The following is a 6,874-nucleotide window of genomic DNA, read 5'->3' as shown; positions in this document are numbered from 1 at the left end:
GTTATGAAGTTTTGGAAGATAATTACGAAGATCAGGAAAAAGAATATCTTCATTTTGGCTATGACGGTTTAAGCGCAGAAGGGGAAAAGCGTAAACCGACCTAGGAGGGAGTATATAAGGAGTCCTAGGCGAGAGGCATGGGAAGAGAACTTTTTCACAGCAAACTTAGCACTTAGGCGGATTTTGGGCGATTTAGGCAACTTTCCGTTTTCGTTATTCGAGCTGCGACTCAATTAGGTTTTTGCCATCTTAGGGTTTTTTAGAACTAGGAATCTCGCCGAAAGCTCTCGTAGCCCAGGCACTTACCTTGTTGTAAACGCTCAAACGCAGATTCAGAATAAGAACTATCTTGCTCTCTTTTTTCGATTTCTTATTTTATTACTGTTCTCGTTTCGGTGTTCTGATTGCTTGGCGTGTGGTATTAGCAGATATCCGAGACTTCTGGGAAACTAGGGTTCTCCTACTTTCTTAATTTAAATGGAAATCAACAGTGCGAATTTCGGTTCCCAAATTGAACATGTGGTTCATCTTGGAGTTGATGTCTGTGGTGGCTTGATTCAACGCTTTCCCGTGAATTGCTGACCCTGGAGCAACTGATGCATCATCGTCGCTAGAACCTTCATCTCATCTTGCGGAGCAGTTGTTGGCGAAGGAGCGGTTTCTTGAGCAGTCTGTTGCTTTTGGTTCTGGAACTGGTTGTGCTGCGCCTGGCTCAGGACATATGTTCTTCCTTGGTACGGTTTCTGATTGCCGCTGTTCTGTCCTTGACTGTTCTGCGCGTTGTCAACCGGTTTGTCCGTCTTAGGATACGCAAAAAGGTGAGGATTGTTCCTCACGTTAGGGTTCGGGTGGTAGTTTTTGTACTCCCATCCTTGTCTATTGACGTATCTCACTTCTTGCTGATCATCCATGGTATTGTCCCCTTCAGGTGTGGCGTCTGAAACATTGTTCTCTGTTGCAGCTTCCTCCATGATGAACACTTGGCTCTGATTGCCCTTCAACAGCTGATCAGCCTTTGCCGCTAGATCGTCTATGCTGTTTACGCTCATGGAGCGATCATTCTCCTTGTTCTTGTTGAGTGAGCTTGACGCCATATTTTTGATCAGTGCGAATGCGCCTGGTGTTGTTTGGGTCATGAAATATCCATTGTTCGAGGAATCAAGAGAATTGCAAAACTCATAGCTCACTCCATCATAGAACACTTCCGGTATGTAGTCATCCTCAAACCCATGGTGAGGGCATTCCTTTCCGTACTCCTTGTAACGCTCCCAAGCATCATAGAAAGGCTCGTCGGTCTTTTGCTTAAAATTAGAGATTTTATGCCTCAGAGCTGCGGTTTTCGTCTTCGTGTGTAGAAGTGGCTTAAGAACGCTATTCTGACTTGTTCCCATGTAGTAATTGTACTAGTCGGAAGGGAGGCTAGCCAGCGAGATTTTTCCCATCCAAGGAGAATGGGAACAATGTGCATTTGACGTAGTCTGGTGGCACTGCATACACGCAAGAGAAATTGCATACCCTCTCAAAGTTCTCGATGTGTCCAAAGGGATTTCAGCCGCGAGACCATTGAACATTTTTTTCTGCACCAGGTCGATCAAAGCATGCTCGATCTCATAATCCTGTCGAGTGCAGGGAGGGGGGTTTGATGGCGGAGCGATTGGTAGGGAAATTCTGCGGAAGGTTCAGCTCTCCGATGGGAGCGCCTTGTTGCTCAGCTTGCTGAGCAGCGAGTTCAGCTGCTGCTTGGCGAGCAGCTTCTTGTGTGTTGATGGTCTGTGGCATCTGTTGTTGCATGAGCGCCATTGCAGTAGTGAGATCATCCTGGCCTCTATGATCACCCATTGTGGTGTTAGTAGGCGGCGGTTGTTGACGGTTCTGTCGTTCTAATCTTGCGAGCTCTTCGTTACTTAGCGTGAATAATGATCCTTGTGCGTTGCTCCGAGTTTGTCTACTGGTCATGCACCTAGATCATTGGCTGCAACAAAGAGAAGAAAGCAAGTTAGATATTTTAGACTAAGTATAAAACTGAAAAATAGAGGTAAGTATCTGGTCCCCGTCGCAACGGCGCCAAAACTTTATACACTAAAACAAAACCTTTCCTACTGTCAAGTTAACAGTGGTAATTGTAATATTTGAGATTCAATCCAGAGGACCAGTTTACACTTTATTCTTATGAGTTTTTCTACTTAGCTTAATGATATACCTTGGATTTGACCCATTTTTATCCATGGTACATTATTATTTTACTATATATATATCTATGTTTTCTACTCTTCTAGGTATGTTTTCAGGTTCAGGTGCATTTCGGAGTAAATCTATGACTTTGGAGCATTTTGGAACATCAAAGACATTTCACCCGAGCTGACCACTTAGAGGTCGACGAGAGGAAGAATAATCGATCGATGCGCATCAGTGCTGACGATCGATATCAGGAAATGCCTCGACAGATGAAGATTAATATCGATCGATGTACACAAGTACCGTCGATCGATGTCGAGACACCAGACGCGATTTTGGATTCAGCAGACTTAAAGACCAAGGCCAAGCCAAATTACCAAAATGCTCTGACGAGTTTTTAACCTAGTAGAATATTATACTGCCTAAGTGTTTGACGGCATGGAGAGCTTTTTCTTTTCTAGACTTAGTTTTGTTACAAGTTTCATTTGGAGAGAAGAGCACTTGTGATTGGAACTCCTTGTTTCATTTTCTTATCATCTATTCTATGAGTTTCTATTTATCTATTGATATGAATTGCTATGCTATGTCTGAGTAGTTCAACTGTTAGATCAGGGTTCAGATAGGTTTGTGGATTAACCCCAAACTATAGATCTGCCTTGTTGTGATATTCATGATAGATTTGTATTCATTGCTTGTTTTAGCCTAGCTAACTAGAACTTGATCATAGGATTGCATATTCAAGCACCCTTGTTATCCCATCCTGACATTGATCTATCATATTAGGATTGCTAGAGAGGGCTAACCGTCAATTTAGAATCTTAGTAGGGCATTTAATACTCGCGCATAGGCCTGGCTAGAACCCGTCGATCGATGTCCTCAACTGACAATCGATCGATGTTGGCAAAAGTGTGTCGGTCAACGTCTTAATAGACTATCGATCGACACTCTCTTGTGTCTGCATCTAACCGGTGAGACACAAGATCTAGTCTGTTAACCAGTGGTACATGCGACAGCTGATCACTGAGTTAAGCGAATGAGCTCTAATATATCATGCATGCAACAGTTAGGCATCTATAGGAATTATAATCTCCAACACCTGAATAGTGGCCCTGCATCTAATATCATTTCCAACCTAAGTTACATTTATCATTTACTCGCTAGTTACTATTGCTATTTTATTTAAAACATTACAACCTTTAGAATTAATATACACTAGATTTAATGTTCCCTAGCTCCTTGTGATTCGATCCCTAAGTACTACATCTGAACCTCTTTGATGAGAGTAACACTCCTTAGGGTAATTTGAGTGGTATCACTTAAATTAAAAGTGGGGTTTGAATGTTGGTGGTAACGTGCAAGTAAAGTAAATGATTGCAAAGTGTAAATTCGATATTAAAAAGAAGCCAATCTAGGGTTTCTCATCGGGTGTTGATACTTAACCAAACATTCATTCAAGCGCGATGTAACACAATCTAGAACACGGATCACTCAAGTAGAACAACCCCTGTCATGGTGCTGTCCCCTTTGCGGTTCGATCTTGACGCCTAAACTATTGTTTGGATCAAGGATCAACCACAAGCAATAGAGATCAAGTCCGATAGGCACACCGAGCACTCTAGTATCTACTTTCGCTGACTAGAGATTCGCGGCTCATTCACCCAAATCAAGTAATCTCCTACACGGTTAATGAGAACATTCAACCTAAGATCTAGCAATAAGTGATCAGCTTAGAACTAGCATTAAGAACAGAGGGAACGAAGAGACACATATAGTCGCTTATTTATGCTTAGCTTAGCGATCAATACCCTAGAACCTATATGTGCTAGGATAATCTGCTCACAAGATGAACAAGACATGATAACTGAATAATACTGCATATAAATCTTAAGAGAAATCAATAGGTTCAGGATAATCTTCTCGGTGAAGAAGAGGAGTCGTCTCTCTTACAATAGCAAATCAATATTCGGTCTTAGTCTTCTTGTAAAACTCGCGTCCCCACAAAATAAAGATAAGGATGGCTTTTTATATGGAGGCGCCATCGACATCAGAGGAGATAATAGGTGATTAGGGCAAATCTTTGAAAGATATGGAAACTTCCATAAATGTCGAGAACAATCGTCTGGCTGTTCCTAGTGGGATCAACCGTCAGACTGCTCCGCTCGATTGTTCCGCGGGAAAAAGTCCAATTCTTGCTCCTTTCTTCACGCTTCTTCCTTCAGCTCTTCAGTATACTCCAGACCTGAAATGACTCTAAAAGGACTGGACTAACTCGATAAAACATTGAAAACAAGTTAAAAAGCATATACACAATGGTGTCAAAACACCATATATCAAGGTGTTTTAAGGTATATTACTACGATATAAAGTCTATTTAGAGTAATTACAGGTTCATGTACTTACTTGAGGAAAATGATGTATTTGGAGCAATTTGGAGACTTTTGAGAGCTTTGCGGGAAACAGAGAAGAAGTCGATTGTTGAACCAGAATATTCACCGACGATTACCAAGCATAATCGATCGATGGAAGGCTCGTACCAACGATCGACGGCGAAGCCACTCGCGAGTTAATGACAAATTAGAAGACTGCAAGTTTCACAAAAGTTCCAATAATTACATTTTAAGTTCATGGCCGCCTGATAGGCTATATTATTAATCTTTTGTATCATTTTAGAGGCAGACTTGCCTAGAGACCTTTTAGACCTAGTTTGGAGAGAAGCTACAAACCACCATTGGAGGGAGAGAGAGCTTAGTATTGGAGAGATAGATCTGAACTACAAACAGAGAGATCTTCAACTCCCTTGCTTTCATTTTCTCTACTGTTTTCTTTTGTTATTCATTTATTTAAATCTTATTCAGACCATCATAACCATGTCTTATGAATATGTCTGAGTAGTGTTACTGTTGGATTTAGGTTCTTCATAAGGTTGATTTATGTATTCCTAGCTTAAACTGTTGCTAGGGTGTTTAAAATATAGTTCTTCATCTAGTTGCTCTTAAAGCTAAGTTTAGGATTGATCACCCTTTAACTTAGATCCTAGGATTAATTGAGACAAGCCATTGCTTGACTCAATACCTGAAACTAAACTAGTATGATCTAACTAACTAGATACACACGAGAGTTGGTCTAGTAAGTTAGAGAACACTAATCAAATCCGCTCGTAAAGCTTTCTGGAAGAAGCATCGATCGATGCGACGACTGTTTAGTCGATCAATATTTTGAAAGGTGTATCGATCGATGTTCTTTACGAAGCATCGATTGACACTTTCTCGTGATTAACATACGAAAGTTGAAATCCGAGATCAGGATTAGATAATCTAATTGATTTCACCTAAATTTGAGTTCGAGAACAATCAAACAATAATATAGCAAGGTTCTCTCCTGCTGTTGACACATCAGATTTTTAGAGTCTTAAGAGGTTGACAGGTCATTAAATGAAAAAACTTGAAAAACCAATCATAACATTTTGGTTATCCACGTCATTGCTTTGTGTTTAACGTTTTCTACATTGTGTATTTTGAGAGAGACATCAGTTCGTGGTTGAGGAATGGTGCCGAAGATAAATCATCTTCTTCAGAAACTCCATATCAGAAGAAATAGTAGCGTTGAGAGACTACTTTCAAAGCCGGCACAGTTTATCTCTTTCATTTACAGTTTACAGAGACCAGCCGCCGCTGGCGTCGGAGAAGAAAATGGCAGAGATAGAGTGTGTCGGAGTGAGTAGTGGGTGCTGGTCAGATGGGTTCAGAAAATCGCATAGCTCGCCGCCACGAACGGCCTTGACAATGGCTCATGGACGCTGATAAGGATGCGCTCTCGCCACCGCAGCTATCTCCTCCTCCGTCAATCGGTTTCATCTCCAAAGGCCTAATCAGCAAGGAAAGATTCAATCGATAATCCTTAAAAAAATCTATTTCCACCTGGGAATCTATATTTACAATTAGACATGATGTTTTGTTCTCCGTCTAAGATCGTTGTCTGAGCCAAAGATAGATTAGCCGTAGTGTGTTCTCTTTATTTTCCGATAAAGTTAGTTGCTTTATTGATTAAGATCACACATATAGCTTCTTAGACCTATTTCATGATCTTGTAGAGACTCTGCAGTTGTTCTTATGATAGTGTTAGACAAAAGTGTATTTGGGGATTAAGTAACTGTGAAAATAGCCAGAGTTGTGATAATAATTAGTCTGCCTCCACATTGTGATTGTTTTCTTAGCTAAGCTCACAAGCTAGCCTTTGTCTACAGGTCAAATGCTGAGTAATGATTCCTTTTCAAGGAGGCTCGGAGGTCTTTACTGTCTCTATTACCTTCATGACATCCACCTTTTAAACCCAAGTTCGGATTGTACCTCACTTCGTAAGTTTACCATTTGTTGAATCTGTCTTTACCGGTTTAAACTTATAATCATACCTAACTAGCATGGTTCTCATCTTACAAAGAGCTTGGGAGATTAAGGGACTTTAACATTAATAATACAAATGACGAAATCCAATGTGTCTCTGATAAGCTAGCTGTTCCATTGGCGTTTGTGCAGAAAGAAGAGTAGGAGCCAGAAGAAGAGAAGTGGCTGAGTTAAGTATGAGAGTGGGAGAAGAGACTCCTTATGACAAGGAGGAGTGGGTGAATAATGAATAAAGTTATTATTATATAAGGTATGTCGTTTTGGTTATATTCATCTCTATCTAAAGGGGGAGTGTCCCT

The 6,874-nt window shown here is 40.8% G+C and overlaps 1 non-coding gene across 1 annotated transcript; it reads left to right on the top strand.

The window, feature by feature from the left end:
• The first annotated feature begins 1,224 nt into the window (after nucleotides 1–1,224).
• On the top strand, nucleotides 1,225–1,331 carry LOC125594398. The gene has a single exon (XR_007329826.1). It is a non-coding gene; the product is annotated as a small nucleolar RNA R71 (small nucleolar RNA).
• The last annotated feature ends 5,543 nt before the right edge of the window (nucleotides 1,332–6,874 follow it).

This window comes from Brassica napus (genome assembly GCF_020379485.1).
Source record: "Brassica napus cultivar Da-Ae chromosome A7 unlocalized genomic scaffold, Da-Ae chrA07_Random_7, whole genome shotgun sequence".
In the NCBI taxonomy this organism is placed as follows: Eukaryota; Viridiplantae; Streptophyta; class Magnoliopsida; order Brassicales; family Brassicaceae; genus Brassica; species Brassica napus.
This window is presented reverse-complemented; position numbering and strand designations above follow the sequence as displayed.